Below are 13361 nucleotides of genomic sequence, written 5' to 3'. Positions count from 1 at the left end.
AATGGCCTGTAATTTAAAGGAAAGAACACTGTGCCTATCTTTGCCCTTGTTATGCACTGAGGCAATTGAACTGACTTTCCACGGGCACACACTGATCATTAGGCTAGCAGTAGAGCAAGAACAAAATGAACTGAATTTAATGAGTAGCTGGGCATTTGAGAAATGCAGCACTTCTAATAGCACATATCATAGGACAGTATCAACAAATCCTCTCCAGTATCTGATGGATGAACACACCATCCAAGCAGTCCTAAAAATGCTTGAGAGTCCAGACGCTGAAAGGATCCAGAGCACCCACCTGGAAACACAGTATAGAATCGTTCCACCTTTAACTCTTCAGCTGTCTATTTCAGGGTTTATCTAATTTATATGAACTATTTCTTGAATTCTAGCGAAGAACTTCAAGATATAACTCTAAAGTAGTGCTGCCCATAATATAAAGTGACAATATAATTTACAGTCTAAATAAGGACATATTAAAGAAAGAAAGGAGGCATTATTGATAATTATGGTAGGAAAACAGAAACAAACTGGGATCTTCCTGGACAAACCAGGATGTATGGTTTGTCTGTATGATATAGGAGGTATGATGTACCATCTCTAATATCCAATTCATTTAAACTCACTGAACTTATAGCAAGCACACAATAAAAACTCATTAACAGTAAAAAAAAATTATATTGAATATATTAAAAAAACAATCCTAATGATACTCAAAAAGAGAAACCAAAAAATAAAATGTTATTATTGTAGGTAAGGATCCAAAACTGTACTTTCAAGATAGATGATTAAAGAAAAAAGATTAGGAATTATTTCTGATTTAACACTATAAACTATCTTTCAGATTAACCAAATAGTCCTCATTTATGAGTAAAACTTATTTCTTTTTCCTTTCATATGGAAGAAATGCTAGAATTAGAAAGATAATTATGTTGCAATTCCTAATGAATTAATTTATTCAAGTAATAATAATCAATGAATGAAATCATTAAATGAAAGACTTTTGGAGAATTCTATAATAGAGGAATTACATTGGTATCATCTGAACCCACCAAATACTCAATATCAGAAAGTGAAGGAATACAAGGCATTATTTGCCCCTTAAGGTGATGCAATATGATTGCACACCACCACCTACGATGTACCAAAAAAAGTTGAATATTGAGTTAATCAAGCCTTAATAGATGATTTCTTGTTTATAGGAAATATGGGGTAGAGGAAGTTAAAAAGCATCACAGAGAAGCAAACACACCTAGATTATGAGATATATTACAAAAATAACTGAGCCTGATTCTTAAAAAAGTTAGTAGGATGAGAAAAGAAAAAAAAAAAAGAAAAAAAAGGCAGGGAAGAATGTTCTGGATTAAAAACATGAAAGACATTAAACTAAATGCAATGTGCTGGATTCTGATTCAACAAAACAAATTCAAGTAGATACTTATGTTAGGCAATCAGGTATTTGAGTAATGATCAACATAAAGTAAATACAATCTTGCTGCTGTATGTTATTTACCTCTCTTAATCCACTCTCTACTCATTTTCTGCCCATGGAGGCTGACCTGTATGGCTTACATAAAAGGGTACTGTTGCTCTCAGCATCCCATTTATCCAGTGGGATGTGCTAGCACAAGACCAGAGGACTGGCCATGTTGGATGCATCCCCCACCAAAGATAGCTCCTTGTCTAATGGACAGTTTCAGCACTAGAAGTTCCACAATTCCAAGAAACTCCTCAGTCTTAGGAAAATCAGGATGGTTGATCACTATGGGTGAATCTTTCCGTTTAGCTAGATTCTCAAGATTCTGCCAGTTGCTTCCCTCTCCTTGATCCTTTAGACCTAGTAGTGGTAATGGATACCTGATGTCATTAGCTCCAGAGTAGTATCAATCTCTTGTTGCTTTTCCTAATTTTTTCCCTATGCCTTTGTAAATAATCCTTCTACTGAAGTTTGATTAACCCTTTTTGAGGGTTCTATTTGTTTTCTGCCCATTCTTTGAGTTTAAAATAAAGAAATTTTCAAATCTTCAAATGTGTGATAATGACATTTTACTTATATAAAGAAATATCCATGGTTTTGAAGATCATACTGAAGTATATTGAAGTGAAATTAAAAGATTTCTGGGACTTTCTTTAAAATGCTTCATTAAATAAGGGGGGGTGTAGATAAAGCATAAGTATCAAAACTTGGTAATTCTAGTATATAGATTATACATAGTATATAGATTTGGGGTTCCTGGAGGCTAAACATTGTGCATGTTTGAATTTAAAAAATTTAAAAAATATATTAAAAAGAAGTAATTCATGCAATCTGAGTTGCATGAGAAAAGTTACTAGTTAGTCATATTTTAAGGAAAATATAAAGCTAAAATGATTATTGACATATAAAGTTATTTCTAGCCTTGGTAAAGATTATGCTGAATTAATCCAATTTTCTCCAAGTCTCTTTATGACCAGGAAAAACATTCAGAAATGCTGGTCACGAACAGAAATTTAGACTTGAATAGAATGAAGGTCTACGGGGAATGTATCAGGTAAAGTGTCTGATCAGACCTGCTTAATGTACTCACTTCTTAAACCAATAAGTCTTGCTAAGGGGATGACTGCCTTTTGTATTTTGGCCTCTGTCCTTAATTTTCCTTTGTATCTTGGATTTTCCTTAGTTTTTGTGACTCACTTGTAAGTTTTTGGCTCGTGGTTACCCTTTTTTGTAAGTCTATTAACCCATTACTATAATTGTTTGTATTAAACAGATAGTAATATAAGCTCAAACCCATCCTACTGAGAACAAAAAATTAAAAAAAGAAAAAAAATCCTTATATTTTCTTGCTTCTCTCTCCCACTCTTAATGATTTAGATATCTTCTTTTACAATTTTATATTTATTCTACTTGTAATTCATGGTAGTTATCACCTTTCCAGTTGTGATTTTCTCATTTCTGTAGCATCCTGCTTCTTTTCTATTTAGAGTAGACCTTTCAATATTTCTTTTAGCATGGGTTTAGTGTTGCTAAACTCTTCTAGTTTTTGCTTGTCTGTGAAGTTCTTTATCTCTCCTTCTATTCTAAAGGATAACCTTGCTAGATAAAGTATCCTAGGCTGCATCTTTTTTTCATTCAGGACTTTGAATGTATCTTGCCACTCCCTCCTGGCCTGTAGTGTTTGTGTAGAGAAATCAGCTGAAAGTTTTATACGGGTTCCCTTGGCCTGTGTTCTTAACAACAGTAAGTCACAGCCATTTTTCATATACATCAGGGAAGAAAACACTTTAAACATAACAGATGTTCATTATTGAAAATTTGGAAAGTAAAAAGTACTATAAGAAAAACTAAAATTTCCACTTAAGTCAACTGTCATGTAATGTTAACTGTTAGTTCGTCAGTGTATTGCCATCTAGCCTTTTCTGAAGTTTTTTGTGTGTACACATAACACACATATATGTTAAACTCACATAAGTTATCATAGTGTAGTTACAGTTCTACTGTTTAAATCCACATTTTCACACAATATGAATGAATTAAAATTATAAAATACAAGTATGTTTAAAATAATATTTAATGACACATTATATTCTATGTTATAGATATTCTATATTTTATTTAAACACTGACCTAATTTTGGGCATTAAGATTATTTTAAAGTTTCCTTTGTTATCTGATATGCTGTACTAAATATGCTTTTACATAAACATTTGTATATCTGTCTGATTATTTTCTTAAGGTTAATTTCCTAAAATAGAATTGCTAGGTCATAAATTTAAATTTTTGAGGTTATTGATACATATTAGAAAGTTGCTTTCTAAAAACATTTTAACTTAACAGCCCTACAGTAACAGGTGAGCATAACAATCTTACTCTGATGTAGTATTTAAAGAACTATTGTTTTGTTTTGTTGTGCTATCTACTCAGTACTATTTTTCATCTTGTTTCTTCTGATTAGGCAGGCCAATCATAACATTTCATCTTCCTAGCAACAATGGTTAGTTCAATTGACTTAAGAAGGCAAATCAGATTCCTTCCTGTGGTTGATATAAATACACTGGGTGAAGCAAACTTTCTATTTTAAGTAGAGTTGCTAAGCTGGAGTTTCTGGCACTCATCGTCAATACAACATCAAGAGTTCCCACGTATAGTAGGAAAAAAATGTGGGAAGTAAACAAAGCAAACAGAGACATGACATGCAATTGTGAAGGCCAATAAACAAAGAAAAAGAACCAATGTTATCAGGACTGAGTCAGCTCTTCTCAAAATTATTAAACAGCATGCAAGTAACTTAACTTTGTCTTAAAAATAGTTCAGTGATATGTAAAGAAATGAAATAATATTCAGCATGCAGCAAGGTAAAATTCACAATGTCTGGTGTCCAATCAAAAATTGCCACTAATTCAAGGATGTGGAAGTATGACACACAATGAGGAGAAAATATCAATCACTTGTAATCAACACAGAAATGACAAAGATGATGACAGAATTAGTTGGGCATTAATAGGGACATTAAGCCAGTTACTATAATTATATTCCTATATTTAAGAAGGCAGAGGGAAACAAAAAATGTTAAGAAAAGTAAGAGATTATATTTTAAAAGAACTCAATTGAATATACAGATATGAAAAATATAAAATCTGAGAAGACAAATTCTTAATATGAGATTAACAGCAGATTAAACAGTGCAAAATAAAATAGTAGTGAACTTGAATGTAAAGCAATGGAAATAATACACAATGAAACACAAAGTGAAAAATAGAAAAAAAAAAAAGTGGAACAGAACAGAAATGACTTATCACAATTTCAAGTGACCTGATGCACATGTCATTGAAGTTACTGAAAGGGAGGACAGAAATAAGAGAAATTAACATTTTAAATAAATAACAATTATCAAACTTAATTAAAATTAGAAGCCCACAGATCCAAGAAGTTCAGCGAATTCCAAGCAAAAGAGTTATGAACAAAAATACATTATAATTGAATGTTTTTAAAATGTGATAAAGAAAAAAAATCTTAAAAGCAGTCAGTGAAAAAAGCACACACATATACAGTAGTACAAAAATAAAAATGACATTACACAAAAAATTATTAAATAACTCAGTCTGTTATGTGACCACAATGGATTCACATTACAAACCTATATCCAAATCTGTATCAGAAAAATCCCTAAATATTTAGTAACCAATTAAATACTTCTAAATAACACTCCAAATAACTTGTGAGCCTAAGAAATAATCAAAGAGAGGATTAGAATGCATTTTGAATAGAATGAAAGCGAAAAGACAGCACATAAAAATTTTTGTAAAGCAGCTAGAGCAATGTTGAAGGAGAAATTATACTACTATGTACCTACATTAGAAACTTCTCAAAACTAGAAAAAACTTTAAAAGGCAAACTAAATCCAAAAAGACACCAAAAATAAGAATGAAAACAGTGAAACAGAAAACACAAAACCAGCAGATAAAAATCAACAAAACCAAAACCAGGTTATTTGAGAAGATCAATAAAATTGATAAAACTCTTGTCAGGCTAATCCAGTTAACAAAAGAAAACCACGAATTTTCAATATCAAGAATGAGAGAGAAGACATTACTACAGATACCAAAGGCAAAGATAATAAGTAAATGTTATAAATATTTTTGTATAAATACAGGTTACAATATAGGTGAAATTGATAAATTCCTTAAAATGCACAAACTATCAAAGATCACTCAAGAAGAAACAAACAACATACATTGCACTGTATCAAGGAAAAATTCAACTTAAGTTTTAAAACTATCACATACACACACATACACACACAAACACACTAGTCCCTCAAAGCCCATATAGTTTCACTGTGGAATTCTATCACACACTTAAAGAAAAAGTACCAGTTATACAAAAAATTCTTCCTAAAATAAAAGAGGAACCCTAACTTCAAAACTCATTCTATGACCAACATTAACAGACAAATTCATTACAAGAAAAAGATAACTGCAGCTCATTATGCCTCATACAGATTCAACTAGTCTTAACAATATTTTAGCATATGTAATCCAACAGTATAAAAAATAAATAATACTTCATGATCAACAGGAGTTTTTCCTGGGAATGCAAGGCTCATTTAACATTCAGAAATCAATCAATGTAATTCACCATATTAGTAGATTAAAGAAGACACATCTAATTGTCTTTATAAGTAGAGGAAAACATTTGACAAAATTCAATATTCATTCTTGATAAAAAAAAACTCTCAGCAAAATTAGAAATGAAAGGGAACTTCAACTGATAAAGGTCACCTGCAATTAAACATCTTACATCACAATTAATGGTGAAAGACTGCTTTTCTTCTAAGATTGCAAAACAGGTTATATTTGCTCTCTCCATTCAACTCAACGTCAAAATGAAGGTCCTAGCTAGTGCCATAATGCAAGAAAAAAAATTAAAGGAAGAAGAAATAAGATATGCTATATTTATAGATGACATGACTACCCAGTAGAAAATCCCAAAGAATCAATAAAAATGACAAAAAAGTACTAAAACTAGTAAGGTCACTGGACATAGGTTAATACAGAAAAGAATCAATCTTATTTCTATATAATCTAGTAATAAAAACTTCAAAATTTATTTTTAAAGTACAGTTTACAGCATCACAAAAAAACTAAAATAGATAATAAGCTAATAAAATACGTACAAGATCTGTACACCAAAACATACAAAACACTAATGAATGAAATCAAGACGATCTAAATAAATAATGATATATTGTCTGTTTATGAATTTGAAGACTTGTGTTAAGATGTCCATTCTATCCAAACATATCCACACATTCAATATAATCTCAAACAGAATTCCAACAGGACTACTGCAGAAATCAGCAAGATAATTCTGAAATGTACATAGAAATGCTAAGGAACTACAGTTGCCAAAACAATTTTAGAAAAGAACAAAACTGTAGGACTCACACTACCCAATTTTAAGACTCACTATAGAACAGTATTCCATACAGTGTTTTTAGCAAAAAGCAAAAGGATAGATATATATTTCAGTTGAAAAAAATAGTACTGAAATAGACCAACAGACATATGGTCAACTGATTTTTTTCTTCTTCTTTGTTTTCAATTACACAATACATTAATTTATTCTTGTAAAAATTCTAACATAGATAAATCAAAAGTCCTTCTCAAAATCTATTCCCAATACCACAGACTTTAGAAGATACTTCATCTCTGAGTAGGCAGTATACCAGATGAAGCCAGACTCTACTATTGGTTCTGGCAAAAACCTGACATTTGATTTTGAGCCATTTTGGGTTCAAAGGAGAGAAACACACACAGATGAGTATGATTCATACTAAGAACACTTAACGTAATATAAAAGGACAGGAAAGAATCTGAATGTTACAACCAGTCACAGAGAACTGTAGTATCATCTGGAATACAGATCAGCAGTACCAAGTCAGTCCTTCTTTGGCGTCTTCAACACTAGGAATCCATTACTCCCAACTCTAGTGTTCTCACTACAGTGAGCCAATGCTTTGTTCCTGTTTTCAATTCTCTTAATATTTTCTTAATTCCTGACTCTCTTCTTATAAATTCTGCTCCTGCCTTCTGTACCTCTTCACTCGACCCTTCCTAATTTCCCCATGGTATCTGTCCTGTTAGGGCTTTCATTTCAGCTCCTCTAAAGAAAGTTTCTGATTGGCCATTATATAGTGTAAAGCCCTTTTTTGAGGGGGGAAGGGGCACAAAGCCCTCACGCCAGATGATCTCAAAGGTTGCTCGTCAGCCCACAGGCAGCTATTGTGGTCAACTGATTTTTGGACCAAGGTATAAAGGCAATTAAATAGATTGGATATTCTTCCCAGCAAATTTTACTGGAACAATTGGAAATTCACACTCACAAAACAAAAGCAAAGCAATAGAAAATGATCCAGCAATCCCACTTCTGGGTATACATCCAAAGGAAATTAAATCACTATATTAAAGAGTTATCTGCAACCCCATGTTTATTGCAGCATTATTTGTAATAGTCAAGATACGAAAACAACCTAAGCGTCCATCAATGGATGAATGAATAAAGAAAATGAATTATATAAACAATGGAATATTATTCAGCCACAAAAGAGAAGAAAATCCTAACATTTGTGATAACATGGATATGCTATGCAGTAGGAATTATAGAGATAGAAAGGGCATTGTGCTATGTGAAATAAGCCAGAGAGAAAGACAGATACTACATGGTATAACGTACATGTGGGGAAAAAGTCAAACTCATAAGGAACAAAAAGCCTCAACCCATTCCTCACCCCATGTGTAAAAAAGTAACTCAAAATTAGATTATGGGCCTAAATGTAAAACCTAAAACAATAAAACTACTAGAAGAAAACATAGTATAACATTTTAGTGAACTTGAGTATGACAAAGATTTCTTAAGCATTGCCCCAAAGCATAAAATAAATCCATATAAACTGAACATCAAAATTAAGAATTTTTGCCCTTCAAAAGACAGAGAATGAAAAGAAAGCTACAGACAGAAAATATATCTGCAAGTCAGATATCAAAGTGCTTATATCCAAAATATGTATTTAAAAACTCCTAAAAACTCAATAATAATGAAACGAGCTCAATTTTAAAAATGGTCAAAATATTAGTACAGACATAATAGTAAAGAAACTATACAAATTTAAAATGATATATAAAATGATGCTCAAAATTATTAGTCATTAGGGAAATGAAAATAAAACTGTGAGATACCACTAGACACTATCAGGTGGGTTAAAAAAGTCACTGGTAATACAAAGTGTTGGCAAGGATGTGGAACAACTAACTCTCCTACATTTCTTTTGGGAATGCAAAATACTGCAGCTACCTCTGAAAAATTGTTTGTGTCTTATAAAGTTAAACATTCACTATCAATTGGACCCAGCAATCCTACTCCTACATATTTACACAAGTGAAACAAAAATTTCTATTCACATAAGACATGTATGTAAATGTTTATAGCAGCTTTATTCATAATTGACCTGAATTGGAAACAGCCCAAATAGCCTTCAATTGGGAAATGTATATCCATATAATGGTGTTATGTATCAGCTTGATATGATTTCAAGTTCACTTGCTTATGACTTTAGTGAGATTGTTTTAATCCACTTGTTTATGATAAAGACAATGAAAACAAACAAAAAAGTTGTTTTTAGAAGTAAAGTTGTTTTGATAGAAGAATGAAGTGAGCTGTGTCAGAACATCATCATCTCATCTGCTGTCACTGATAAGCACTTAGTACAGATGCTAGGAGGCCCTGCTGGGGGCTCATGGATAAGAACGTGTGGAGAAACAACTATGGCAAGAGGATATTTAGACTACAAATACCAGATTTTGTGAGGAATATCCAAGAGTTTCAGTCTGGGCAAAAACTACCCTTTGCTGATCTAGCTCTTCAAAGATCTTGAGACATTTTCCCCTGCTGTGGCTAGGCTACCCTTGGTCAGTCAGCAGTGGTGTTAAAGCACGCAGCAGTCTTAGGAAGAGAAGGGACATCTGTTCCCGCCTTGGTGAGGCACTCCTTGTACGCAGTGGGGCAAGCCAGGCAATAGTCCCTAGTGTGGTAACCCTCAGAGCACCCTAGCCTGCTGCCAACACCAGTACCTTCATTCTTGAGCAACAGGGATTTTCGGTTTTCACTGGCAGCTGAAAGTCCCTCCTGGTTGGTTAAGCCAGCCCTTCTGAGAAACTAAACTCAGATCAAAGGTACACCTCAACTTAATTTGGACTTTTATGTCATCTCCTTGCCCAAAACAATAATGTAATTAATCTATCATTTGTTTGGGGTATATTTCTTTATGGGCTCATTGAGACACATTACCCTGTATGCTACTGACTTGTGAAATTTGTGTAGTGAACCTGTGTTAAATAAACTACTGGCAAAGACAATCTCAATCTCTGAGCATAATTTTCCTCCCACCTCTAATAAAACAGAATACTACTTGGCAACAAAAAAGCAAACTACTAATACATGCAACAATATGGATAAATCTCAATAACATTATAATGAGTGAAAGAAGCCAAATTCAAAAGGACACATGCTGTTTGATTCCTTTCATGTGATATTCTGGAAAAAGGAAAACCTATGGAGATCTCAAGCAGATCAGTGATTGCCAGGGCCGGGGTGGAGAACTGAGTAGAAAAGAACATGGGGGAAACTAAAGGGGTTATGGGTCTGTTCTATATATTGATTCTGTTGCTAGTTTTGTGACTATTCATTTATCAAAATCTGAAGAACTATATACTAAAAAGGGTAAATTTTACTGTTTTAAAGTACATATTAATTAATGATAGTGCATTGCTACTGCTTGTTCTGGAAACGTAGAGAAAGTCAGGCTCTAAATAAAATTTTTATGAGGCTGAAAATAAACAAATTGAAGTGGTTTCCATAACCTTTCAAATGTGGAAAAAGCTACTTTTAGTTTTGGTAGTTTTATAATCTGTTCTGTGCTACTTTCTGTGCTGTTACACATAACTTTTCCTTTAGGAGATAATAAGCCATTGACACCAAGAATCTAAAGTTTCATCATGTATGTTATAGTCGTAGAAAGTGGTAATTGTCATGGACTCAGCATTTATTTCATTTTACATAATAATTGAACAATGAGCACTTTAAGACCTACCATGCACTGTGAGTAGCTCAATTATTCAAAATTCGACATCTCAGTTTTCGTTCACCAGGATCTCACTCTCTTTTTCAGAAGTGGAACAAAGAGCACTGAACTATTATCAACCCGGGTTCCACTGTCAAATTTGCTCTAAACCCAGTGGTTTACTAAGGAACAAACTGCTCTAAGAGTTTGTGCAGACTGCTCACACAGTCTGTGCAGCTCTAAGAGCAGTTTGTTCCTTAGTATTCTGATCTGTAAAATAAAAATTTGTAAAATCCTTCTTCATAGAATTCTTGAAGCTCAGTAAAACTTATAAATTATGTTTATATGAGGAGAATAAGCAGGCAGAAATACAGATTCCCAACCCAACCCTTGTTTCAAGTAAGGTACCTCTATGTTAATCTATTTGCATATTATTACTCTATGTAAGAAAAGGGCTACTAGTGAAATGTTTTTGAAAACCACCTGTTCGTATGCTCCTTTCCACATCTATAATTCCTACTGCAAATATTTAATAATCAAATTCGTGTGTAGCTCCACACAGATAAATATTTTAGACACAAAACAGAAACAAAGCAAAATGTTCCTGGTGCCCTCTCTCCCAAATAAAACAATAACTAATGATTGTGCATGAAATTCACAAAGCATAATCTTGGACTTTCTCTTCTTAGGTGATATACTAAGTGAGACTAAGTGAGACTAAGTGTGACTAAGGTAGAGGGAGGCATGTATGCAATTACCAGTGGCCTCTTCAACACAAACAGAGACCACTCCGCATCTCAACAGTCTCCTCACACAGTCTGTGCAGGTAATCAGGAGAAACACACTGTTGACAGAAACATAAATTAAGTGAGCCGTTTTGCACTGACTTGCATTCTGACAAAGATGAACTTACAAAGTGCACCTTGGTTCAGAATACTTATAAGAATGCCAGTGTTTAATACTTTTTGGACTGGAACAAAGAAGTTATTGAAAGGCCAGCACATCCAGCCCATGGAAAGAGATCTGGCAAACATCTGCCTCTAGAATGAGGTAACTTCACCCGCATCCTGTCTTTACAGATTTCTTGCCATGTCACCTCAAAATAAAACCTACTGGCCAAAAAATTAGGGAAGTAAAATGGTACAAAAGAAAAGCTATTAAATTGGGTTCAATTCTTGGCTGTACTACCAAATAATTCTATGTAGTAAGAGAAGTGATTTTCTGTCTCTGGGCCTCAGTTCCCTTATCTGCAAAATGAGGGGGTATAAATAATCTCCAGATCCCTTCCCATACCTAATACCTCTACAGTCTGAGAAAGGAAAAGGACCTGATTGTGTGCTGCTAATTCTCTCCATTTCACTATCTCCAAACAAATACAGTATCTGTCAAGAAACAAAGCCAGATGGTAAAATAATTTTCTTCATGTGTTAAATGGTCAATTGTTCCCAGAGGCTGCCTGTAGGACAAAACCTCTCTGTGGGCACAACCCCACAAATTAAATCTTTTCCTCTCATTACAACTCAGAGCCAATTACATAGAAGTGTTTGATGAGTAGCCAACCCTGATTTGTGCCATTTTCTTCCTCATCTTTGCTCAGTGTTTCCAAAATCTGCTATAGGAAAGAGAAATATACACTTAGTAGTTCAGGAAGATCTGTCTGTAATACAGACCTTGAGGGATCTTGTTCCAGATTTCACAAAGCCCCAGCTCACCACAGTATGATTCTTAAGGTGAGAGAAACCTTCAGCAATCTTACAGGTGCCAGCCACTCTGGTCAATTCTTCACAAATAATGTTTTAACCTATTTTTGATTTGCCTAAATTCTCCAGAAAATTGGGAAATAGGAAAAAAAGAAAGCCAGTCTTACTTAGATAACATATTATTCTGCTTTATGGAGCAGCAAATGTTTTTCCTTACCAAGCAAACTCCAAAAGTTACATGTCTGGGAGAGGGTGTTTCTAAATTCTAAGCGTGCTGAAAACAATAAGGGTGCTCAGAAATACTGTTAGAATGAATAATAGCTCAGTGATAAGGAGAACAAAGGCTCATAATCTGAATTTCTTTACCAGATCACCAAGCAATTAAATGCAAAGAGACGAAAAACCTATGCTTACCTTAGTGGAACTGTTAGGTAGTTAGACAAGTGGGGGCACCGGGCAGATAAGGTGGAGGAGTGGGAGGACGGTCTGGAAGATGGGGATATGCCTGCCTCCAGCATAAAGGGCTTTACTTCCTCTAAATGAATGCCAGCAGGAAACCAGTTAGAACCCGACAGCCACAACCATGTGGTAGCAATAAGGATCTAACTGGACATGACCCAATGCTCACTGTAATACAATTAGCACTGCAGTTTAGATGCCCCCTGCATGGGTTTTTCTGTGTGCATCATGGGTAAGGACATTTGCAAAAGGGGACAAACATGACTAGGCATTCCAGGGCAAGAGTCATCAATCAATGAAGAGACCACCTCTAAGCAAGGGTAAAAGGAAGGGACAAAAAAGACACCAGCTTTTCCTCCCTTGAATCAGCCTGCTTCCCATTCTTGGAGGTGTCTTTTTCTTTCCTAAATAAAGCCTTTAAAATCTTTCACTATACAACACACTGTCTCCCATTTGAATTCTTATCTTTTGTGCATGAGAATAACTGGGGTCTTTTACTTTTGCCTTTTGGGGTAACAAAACTACTTTCCACACTGAGAAAACACGTCATCTATTCAGGTGTTGCCAACAGAAGGGAAGATCAGTACAGTGTCAAATTTGGGGA

Source organism: Vicugna pacos, chromosome X (assembly GCF_048564905.1).
Source record: "Vicugna pacos chromosome X, VicPac4, whole genome shotgun sequence".
Lineage (NCBI taxonomy): Eukaryota > Metazoa > Chordata > Mammalia > Artiodactyla > Camelidae > Vicugna > Vicugna pacos.
The sequence above is the reverse complement of the archived record's forward strand: the minus strand, read 5'-3'. Positions refer to the sequence as shown.